An 8,231-nucleotide genomic window follows, 5' to 3' on the forward strand; every position below is an offset into this window, starting at 1 on the left:
GCTGGGCCTGCGCGTCCGGAGCCTGTGCTCTGCGACGGGAGGGGCCACAGCAGTGAGAGGTCCACGTACCGCAAAAAAAAAAAAAAAAAATAACTATAAGTTCAACAATTTGTTAATGGATATACAATTAAAATATGTAAATGGTGGCATCAAAAACATAAAAGGGGGGAGTAAAAGAATATTTTATATATGATATGTTATAGGTGATATAAGTTTAACTGTTTTCACAGTTAAAATAGACTATTAAATCTATTAGATGTTTTATGTAAACCTCATGGTAACCACAAAGCAGAAGCCTACAATACATACACAAAAGATAAAGAAAAGGAAACCATACTACCACTACAGAAAAACATCAACTTACAAAAGAAGACAGCAAGAGAGGAAGAAAATATATGAAACTATAAAACAGCCAGAAAACAATAAGATGGTATTAAGCAAGGTCTCACCTATCAATTACTCTAAATGTCAATGGATTGCCTTCTCCAATTGAAAGGCATGGAGCAGCTGGATAGATTAAGAAACAAGAGCCAACAATATGCTGCTTACAAAAGACTCAGCTCCAAGAACACACATAGATTCAAAGTAAAGGGATGGCAAAAGGCATTCCATGCAAGTGGAAACCAAAATAGAAAAGGGGTAGCTATAGTAACATCAGAAAAAATAAGTTTTAGGCCAAAGATGGTAACGAGACAAAGACGGTCATTATATGATGCTAAGAGGGTCAGTTCATGAAGAGGGTATAACAATTATAAATATATATGCACTCAAAATCGGAGTACCTAAATATATATTAAGCAAATACTATCAGATCTGAAGGGAGAAACAGACAACAATACAGTTTAATAGGGGGACTTCGATACCCCACTTTCAACAATGGTTAGATCATCTAGACCGAAAAATCAACAAGTAAATGTTGGACTTGATCATACTTTAGACCAACTGGACCTAACAAACATAAAACATTCCATTGAACAGTAGCAGAATACACATAATTCTCAAGCAGAAATTGAACATTCTACAGAGTAGATCACATGATAGGTCACAAAACAACATTTAACAAATTTCAGAAGATTAAAATCATACAAAGTATCTTTTTTGACCACAATGGTGTAAAAGTGGAAATCATTAACAGAGAAAAGCTGAAAATCCACAAATATGTGGAGATTAAACAACATGCTCCTGAACAACCAATGGATCAAAGAAATCAAAAGGAAATCAAGTAATATCATGAAAAAAAGTGAAAACTGAAGCACAACATATCAAACCTATGAAATGTTGCAGAAGCAGTTCTAAGGGGGCAGTTTATAGCAATAAAAGCCTGTATTAAGACACAAGGAAGATCTCAAATAAACAGCCTCACTTTACACCTCAAGGAACTAGAAAAAGAACTAAACCCAAAGTTAGAAGAAGGAAAGAAACAACAAAGATTGAAGTGCAAGTAAATGAAAGAGAAGAAATAACATTAGAAAAAATAAATGAACTAAGCTGGTTTTATGAAAACATAAACAAAATAGACAAACCTTTAGCTGGACTTACCCAGAAATAAGAGAAAGGACTCAAATTTAAAAAAGAAAAAGAAATGATAGAGGAGACGTTACAGCTGATACCACAGAGCTACAGATCATAAGAGACTACTATGAATACTTATACAATCAACAAATTGGACAACATCGAAGAAATATATAAATTCCTAGAAACATACAACCTTGATGACTGAATATGAAGAAACAGAAAATCTGCACAAACAAGTTACTAGTAGGAAATTGAATCATTAAAAACCTCTCAATAGGGCTTCCCTGGTGGTGCAGAGGTTGGGAGTTCGCCTGCCTGCCGATGCAGGGGACACGGGTTCGTGCCCCGGTCTGGGAAGATCCCATATGCCGCGGAGCGGCTGGGCCCGTGAGCCATGGCCGCTGGGCCTGCGCGTCCGGAGCCTGTGCTCTGCAATGGGAGGGGCCACAGCAGTGAGAGGCCCGCGTACCGCAAAAAAAACAAAACACAAAAAAACCAAAAAAAAACTGTCAATAAAGGAAAGTCTAGGACCAGATGGCTTCACTGGTGAATTCTACCAAACATTTAAGAAAGAATTAATACCAATCCTTCTCAAACTCTTCCAAGAAACTGAAGAGGATGGAACACTTTCAAACTCATTTTTACAAGGCCAGCATTATCCTGATACCAAAACAAGTTGAGGACGCTGCAAGAAAATCGAAGGCCAATATCCCTGATGAACATAGATGCAAAAATTCTCAACAAAATATTAGCAAACCAAATTCAACTGTACATTAAAAGGAACAGACACCATGATCAAGTGAGATTTACTCCAGGGATGCAGGGATGATTCAACATCTATAAATCAATCAATGTGATACACCACATTAACAAAATGAAAGGTAAAAGTCATATGATCATATTTGCTGAGTTTGTCTATTAGCTATAGTGGCTTTCTTGTGGATTCTTTTGGATTTCCTATGTATAGGATCATGTTTTATGCACATAGATACAGTTTTGCTTCTTTCCAATTTTCATGTTTCTTTCTCTTTCCTGTCTCGTTGCTCTGGCTAAAACCTCCATTACAATGTTGAATAGCAGTAGTAAAAGTGGGAATTCTTTTCATGTGCTTTTAAAACAACTGTATGTCTTCTTTGGAGAAATGTGTCTATTTAGATCTTCCACCCATTTCTTGATTGGATTGTTTTTCTGATATTGAGCTGCATGAGCTGTTTGTATATCTTAGAGATTAATCCCTTGTTGGTTGCTTCATTTGCAAATATTTTCTCCCATTCTGAGGGTTGTCTTTTCACATTGTTTATGGTCTCCTTTGCTGTGCAAAAGCTTTTAAGTTTAATTATGTCCCATTTATATATTTTTATTTTCATTACTCTAGGAGGTGGTTCAAAAAAGGTCTTACTGTGATTTATGTCAGAGAGTGTTCTGCCTGTTTTCCTCTAAGAGTTTTATAGTATCCAGCCTTAAAAAGATGCTCAACATCACTAATTATTAGAGAAATGCAAATCAAAACTACAATAAGGTATTGCCTCACACCAGTCAGAATGGCCATCATCAAAAAATCTACAAACAACAAATGCTGGAGGGCATGGAGAAAAGGGAACCCTCTTGCACTGTTGGTGGGAATATAAATTGATACAGCCACTATGGAGAACAGTATGGAGGTTCCTTAAAAAATTAAAAATAGGACTACCATATGACCCAGCAATCCCACTCCTGGGCATATACCTGGAGAAAACTATAATTCGAAAAGATGCATGTACCCGAATGTTCATTGCAGCACTATTGACAACAGCCAAGACAGGGAAGCAACTTAAATGTCTATTGACAGACGAATGGATAAAGAAAATGTGGTACATATATACAGTGGAATACTACTCTGCCATAAAAAAGAACAAAATAGTGCCATTTGCAGCCACATAGATGGACCTAAAGATTGTCATAATGAGTGAAGTAAGTCAGACAAAGACAAATATCATATGATATTGCTTACATGTGAAATCTTAAAAAGGGTACAAATGAACTTATTTACAAAACAGAACAGAGTCACAGATGTAGAAAACTTATGGTTGCCAGGGGTAAAGAGGAAGAGGGGTAAATTGGGAGATTCAGAATGACATATACACACTAGCATATATAAAACAGATAACTAATAAGGACCTACTGTATAGCACAGGGAACTCTACTCTGTAATGGCCTATATGGGAAAAAAATCTTTAAAAAGTAGTGGCTATATGTATATGTATAACTGATTCACTTTGCTGTACACCTGAAACTAACACAACATTGTAAATCAACTAAACTCCAATAAAAAATTTTAAAAAAAAACCTATAAGGGAAAAGAATCTGACAAAGGGTATATATATATATATAACTGAATCACTCTGCTGTATAATGGAAACTAATACAACATTGTAAATCAATTATACTTCAATAAAATTAAAAATTAAAAAATAAAATAGGGTCATTTCATAGGAAAGTTCAATGTAACTGTAAAATGATGGGAGGAGGAAACATGTCCTTCCTCTTATTTTACATGTAATAAGATTGGACTCAAATAAAACAGATTAAAAACAAACCTCAGCACACAGTGATAGATGGAATTTCCTCAATTTGATAAGGAGTATTCTGCAACAAAAATCTATAGTTAACATCATACTTAATGCTGTAAGACTGAATTTCACGCCCCACCCTCAATATTGGAATCAAGGCAAGGATTTCTTCTCTCACTGTTCTTTTTCAACACTGTACTGAGTGAAGTCCTTGCTAGTACAATAAGGCAAGGATAAGAAATAAAAGGCATACAGATTGTAAACTAATAAAACATTAAGGAGGTGGCGGCGGGGTGGGGGAGGACGCCTCAACAATAAGAGAATAAAATAGATTCCTTAATAATACAAAAGGAAAATATTTGACTGTGGTAAAAAGAATAATTGTTCCAGTCCAGCCTAGAGCTTCATTATGTTTCTCATACTTTTCATTCCAGAGAGTTTGTTTTGTATGTTAGAATACTCATTATTGTAATTGTAATCTTTGAGCAATAAATACTACTAATAACTAAGTGGGTTAAACAGCACAAAATAACTTTAAAGAAGTATATGCATAGGGAGGGTGGAAGGGAGACGCAAGAAGGAAGAGATATGGGGATATATGTATATGTACAGCTGATTCACTTTGTTATAAAGCAGAAACTAACATACCATTGTAGAGCAATTATACTCCAATAAAGATGTTAAAATAAATTAAATAAAATATACTGCGAATACATTCCAAAAAAAGTGTGTGCATATAGATACTATAAATATACCTCCAAATGTAAAAACAAGGCATATAACAGTAGTAAGAGAGAAACAAAACAAAAAAATACCAGCCACACACAAAAAAAAGTTTAATTAAAATGAGATTAGTTTATAAAAAATGTTTTAAAGGCTAAAAAGATAGAAAATGCTAGTGAAACTTCAAGAAAATAAGGCATCAAACCAAAACCAGAAGGCTGAATGGAAATAACTTTTTTTTTTTTTAACATTTTTTTCTTCTCTTCTTTTTCTTTCTTGGCCATGCCAGGCGGCATGTGGGATCTTAGTTCCCTGACCAGGGATCGAACTCATGCCCCCTGCAGTGGAAGCACAGAGTCTTAACCACTGGACCACCAGGAATTCCCAAAATAATAACTGTAAAGGAATTTCAAAGAATAATAGACACGTTTTAGGGAAGAACACATTAAATTCGGCAGTGTGAGTGACTACCTGTATCTTCAGCATATTTTGAATGCAGAATCAAACAAATTTGATTAATACTTTTGTATGAAGTTATGTAAAGAGCTTAATTTCTCCAAATTTAAAGGATAAACAACCAGGTTGGGTGGGAGGAAAGTAAAAATTAAATATATTGCTGAGACATTTCTACAGTAAGAATTGGAGAATTAAGTGCAATTACCACAGTTTAGAAAGTCAAGTAGTTTTCCATTGGAATTCTTATCTCAGGAAAAACATTTCTAATAATACTTTTAGGAAGAAACACAGATGTCATGCCATACCGACCATTATTTTTTAAAGTATTTCTGAAATTTAAAGACGTGAATTTACTTTGGCTAAATTTCTAAGTCATGTGTATTTAAAATTTTTATTTCATCATGATATAAACTGCCTCAAGCTGTGTGATCATTTCCATTGATTGGCAAAGAAGTAATCTGCAGTATTTCCCTTACTTTTAGATAATTTTCACCTGCCCATAAAAATATAAGAAATGTTCATACTTTTTAAAAAAAGCACACAAAATCAAATCTCAAGCACTTAAGTGCCCCCCAAAACATTTTGGAATAGTATGAGATTGGGTAAGTAAACACAAATTTGTATAGGTTAGCCTAACAACCCCCAAATAACTTTTATTTAATCTTGCTCACATTTAAGAATGAACATACCTTCAACAGACCTAATCTAATTATGGAATCATTTTAGAACATTTTGAATAATTGTATCACTTATAAATATTAGAGCAGAACAAACTTTGGATTATCTAATTAAATTACTATAATTATGCTTTTAGGACATCTGCTGACAAGAAAGGTTTCTTCAACACCAGTGACAAAGTACTATTTCGTGACAAAGTACTATTTCCTGAGACCACTACAATATACACAGACAAATTCAGCTTTACAAAGAGTTAGTTTATATACATATTTATCAGCAAATATGATTTTTAGAGAAATTGATTAAATAGGTTACATCACATAACAGGGGAAGACTAGTTTGCCCCTCTGTCAAAGAACTTTTAAAATAAGCCAATGATTTGAACATCTGAAACAATTACATTTCTAAGTGGCAAACTCTAGCCTGGTCACCAGTCTCCTCCCTTATTGTATCCAATGACTATTTTAACATGACTTTCCTCTAAGGGTCTTCAGCTTTAAATGGAATGACTCTGACATCAATAATTCTTAAAGAGATGCCTACTCCATAAGCTGTTCTTGCCTTTCCTGGGGACCTCCATAGGCATAGGCATACATCATTTTATTGAGCTTCGCAGATACTTCCTTTTTTTTTTTTTACCAATTGAAGGCTTGCGGCAACCCTATATCAAGCAAGTCTATAGGTGCAATTTTTACAACATCATTTGCTCACTTTGTGTCTCTGTGTCATTTCTGGTAATTCTCACAATATTTTGAACTTTCCCATTATTTTTATATTTGTTATGGTGAACTGCAATCAGTGAACTTTGCTGTTACTATTATCATTATTTTCGGGTGCCATGAACTGTGCCAACATAACGACCTTAATAAATATGTGTATTCTGACTGCTCCACCACCAGACATTCCGTGTCTTCCTCCCTCTCCCCTGGCCTCCCTATACTGGGACACAACAATGTTGAAATTAGGTCAATTAATACCTCTAAATGGACTCTAAGTGTTCAAGTGAAAGGAAGTCACGTCTCTCACTTTATATCAAAAGCTAGAAATGATTAAGCTCAGTGAGGAAAGCATGTCGAAAATCAAGACAGGCTGAAAGCTAAGCCTCTTGCACCAGTTAGCCAAGTTGTGAATGCAAAGGAAAACTTCTTGAAGGAAATTAAAAGTGCTACTCCAGTGAACACATAAATGAGGAGAAACAGCCTTATGGAGGCTGATATGAAGATCTTCCATATGGACAGAAGATCAAACCAGCCACAACATTTAGCCAAAACATAATCCAGAGCAAGGCCCTAACTCTCTGCAATTCTATGAAGGCCAAGAGGCGAGGGAGCTCCAGAAGAAAGTTTGAAGGTAGAAGTTGTTTCATGAGGTTTATGGAAAGAAGCTGTCTCCATAAAATAAAAATGCAAGCAGCATGTGCTGATGCAGAAGCTGTAACAGGTTATCCAGAAGGTCTAATTAATGAAGATGGCTACATTAAACAACAGATTTTCAATGTAGACAAAACAGCCTTATATTGGAAGATGCCATCTAGGACTTCCATGCTAGAGAGAAGTCAATGCCTGCCATCAAAGGTTCAAAGGACAGTCTCTCTTGTTAGGAGTTAATGTAGTAGGTGACTTTAAGTTGAAGCCAATGCTCATTTACCATTCTGAAAACCTTAGGACCCTTTAAAATTATGGTAAATTTACTCTGCCTGTGCTCTATAAATGGAAAAATAAAGCCAGGATAACAGCACATCTGTTTACAACATCGTTTACTACTGAGCCCACTCTTGAGAACTACTCCTCAGAATAAGATTCCTTTCAAAATACTAACGTTCATTGACAATGCACCTTGGTCACCCAAGAGCCCTGGCAATGTACAAGCAAGATTAATATTGTTTTTGTGCCTGCTAACATAACATCCATTCTGCAGGCCATGGATAAAGGAGTAATTTCAACTTTCAAGCCTTATTAAGAAATACATTTCATAAGGCTATAGCTGCCATAGACAGGTGATTCCTCTGATGGATCTGGGTAAATCGAAAACCTTCTAGAAAGGATTCACCATTCTAGAAGCCATTAAGAACATTTGTGATTCATGGAAAGAGGCCAAAATATCAACATACACAGGAGTTTGGAAGAAGTTGATTCCAACCCTCATGGATGACCTTCAGGGGTTCAAGACTTCAGTGGAGGAAGTAACCAAAGATGTGGTGGAACTAGCAAGAGAACTGGAATCAGAAATGGAGGCTAAAGATCTGACTAAATTGCTGCAATGTCATGATCTAACTTTAACAAATGCTTTGTATGAATGAGTAAAGAAAGT

The sequence above is a fragment of the Phocoena phocoena genome, chromosome 20 (genome assembly GCF_963924675.1).
Source record: "Phocoena phocoena chromosome 20, mPhoPho1.1, whole genome shotgun sequence".
Taxonomy (NCBI): Eukaryota; Metazoa; Chordata; class Mammalia; order Artiodactyla; family Phocoenidae; genus Phocoena; species Phocoena phocoena.